Raw genomic sequence first — 2,428 nt, forward strand, 5'->3', positions numbered from 1 at the left:
TATATATATAGATTTCAGCTGAAATGCAATAAAAAAGAAAACTTGAGTGAAGAAACTAAACAGGAGGGCCTGCCTTAAAGCCAGCAGGTTGTTTTGATTGGCCTGTGACTGCTCCAGCTGTCACCGGGCAGAACACGTTTCCGGTAACTGATCTAACAATCTTCATCTAACTAGTTTTCTTCAACCCCACCCCCCACTCCCCACCACTTAAACATACTTGCTGAAACAAGATCTGCCATCCTAACACAATCAGGCAGGCCATTTGCTTTTCCCTGCGATCACTTGTAAACTACTGTAAGCTCTTATCATGTCCCAGGCCGCGCATGCACATCCACACAAGCATCCATCTATTTACTTTATTCACTCACAGAGACAAGTGTGCACACTCGATTCTTACACTCTCATCCAGTTACTGTAGAAATGGGTCATCTTATTGACCCACTTCTAAGACTCATAAAATAATCCAGCTATCTTTTGCTCTTCCCAAAATTGAAAACGCATTAATGTTTTTGCCTTTGCAAACAATTAAAGGCATTAGAAGGGTCACAAAGCAAAATGTGTCATTTCCTGCAGGCATCATTCTGACTCGTTTATCAAATTAATGCATTGTATCAGACTGTCAATAAGATCAAAATACATATATTTCTATTGGTAAAAAATATAAAGCCAAAAACAAAGTCCATAAGGTCTTTAGAACTTTAACCGCCTCTTTTATGCTTCAGTAATGTAAACTCTAAATCGGCTTTGGCCAACCAAACAATTCTGTGTTGGCGCAATATAAAGCAGTATCCGATCGCAAAAAAAAATAAATAAATAAAGGCAACCAAAGTACCACTGAATAGAAACAGTTCATTTCAAATGCATGCCCTTTTGACAGGAATGTGACAGGACTCAAAGCGTCTCTGAGTAAATCAGTTTAAAAGAACATCTGCTCACACCCAGACACCCAGCCCCCCTCTAAAAACATTGTATCAGTGTAATATTGGGTGAAGAGATAAAATGTCAAACTGCTGCTTAAAGATTTTGTATTGTGTTTGACAGCTTGAGAGAAAAATAAGTCATGAAAACACTGAGCCAAATATCTTGCAAACCTTTCAGTTGTAATCGGACAAACAAGTGCTTCGGAACGCTGAATCAATAGATCAGCTGTGGTGAAGAAGAATAAATGTATCTTCTTATTAATGGGAATCTAACATTTCTAATGAACTTGACAGGAATCCCATCTGACCACACATTCATTTTTTTCTTTACCCATTTCTTTTCCTTTCCCAGAGTTTGGGGAAGCTGGTCCCAGTTTCCAGTGGTTCTTATGAAAATTGGGTGTGCCCAGGGGAGGTCATACGTTCATTATAGGACATATAACCATCAATGCTCTTATTTACATGTAGGGGCAACTAAGCATGTATTTGACACGGTGGCCTGGAGGTGCAAAACAACATCAGCAAAGGTGTCAAGTAAAGAAGTACAAATAAGAAGTATAWTTTCCGTTCTGACACCCTGTTGGTTTGTATGCCATCCATCACACCTGCACACAACACAAATCACATCACACCAACAGGATAGACACTTGCAACATAGTATGAAGATGACTGTGGCAGAAATATATGTTTATGCGGTTAACTACCCAGTSCAAACCCAAACTTTCAACAATATTATTTTATTATATTTTATAGTAATTATGGTCTTTAGATAAATGTTTTTGGGGGAAAGTAGGGTTGTGCACTATAGGCCCCTGTGGCACAGCCTAAACTTTTTATCATTAAAGGCTTTTTTCCCTCACATTCTTTTRCTTTTATACATTGAGTCGTTTTAAATCCAGTACTTTCATAATTTTTCTTGAGCAAAAACTTGAGTTGATACCACTCCTTCCAAAGAGTCTTTAAATCTTATTATCTGTGCTTCTCTTTAAGTAATGCATGTGGAAAGAYGCCTCTGTGTATAAGGGAAACTGAAGTACCAGGAGTAAACCCACACATGCACAGAGAGAACAAGCTAACTTTACAGACCTCCGCTGTGAGACAAACTTGTAATTTTATTGTTGTGAGACACAGCAAACATTTTTACATTTAATACAAGGTGCAGCCTCAGCTCATATCTGATTATTTCAGTTAATAAATAAAACAAATAAATATGTTAAGTCAAAATTTTTGGTAATTTTTTTGGTATTTCTTTAAAAGAAAGACTTTTTTAAATTATCACAGCTTAAAAAAATAATTTTCCAAACAGGCCTCTAACATACTTTATGTCAYTGCTTATGCACTCCTTTTCAAATTCCTAATATTCTCCATTTCAAAAAATAGAGCAGTAATGACCTCGTCACAAGGACGAGTCCCAAATAAGTCTGAACGAGGAATTAATTATCTTCTGTAGGTCATGAGGTGCTGCAGCCCATGCTTGTAAACTCCAAAATCTAGCCGCCACCACAGGG

At 37.5% G+C, this 2,428-nt stretch overlaps 1 protein-coding gene across 2 annotated transcripts in view; it reads right to left on the bottom strand.

Annotated features, from left to right (window-relative positions):
• Window positions 1-2,428, bottom strand: part of nyap2b (neuronal tyrosine-phosphorylated phosphoinositide-3-kinase adaptor 2b) — a gene marked incomplete in the record, with an annotated part of 20,973 nt that overhangs the window by 12,844 nt on the left and 5,701 nt on the right.

Source organism: Austrofundulus limnaeus, unplaced genomic scaffold, assembly GCF_001266775.1.
Source record: "Austrofundulus limnaeus strain Quisiro unplaced genomic scaffold, Austrofundulus_limnaeus-1.0 Scaffold6, whole genome shotgun sequence".
Classification (NCBI taxonomy): Eukaryota; Metazoa; Chordata; class Actinopteri; order Cyprinodontiformes; family Rivulidae; genus Austrofundulus; species Austrofundulus limnaeus.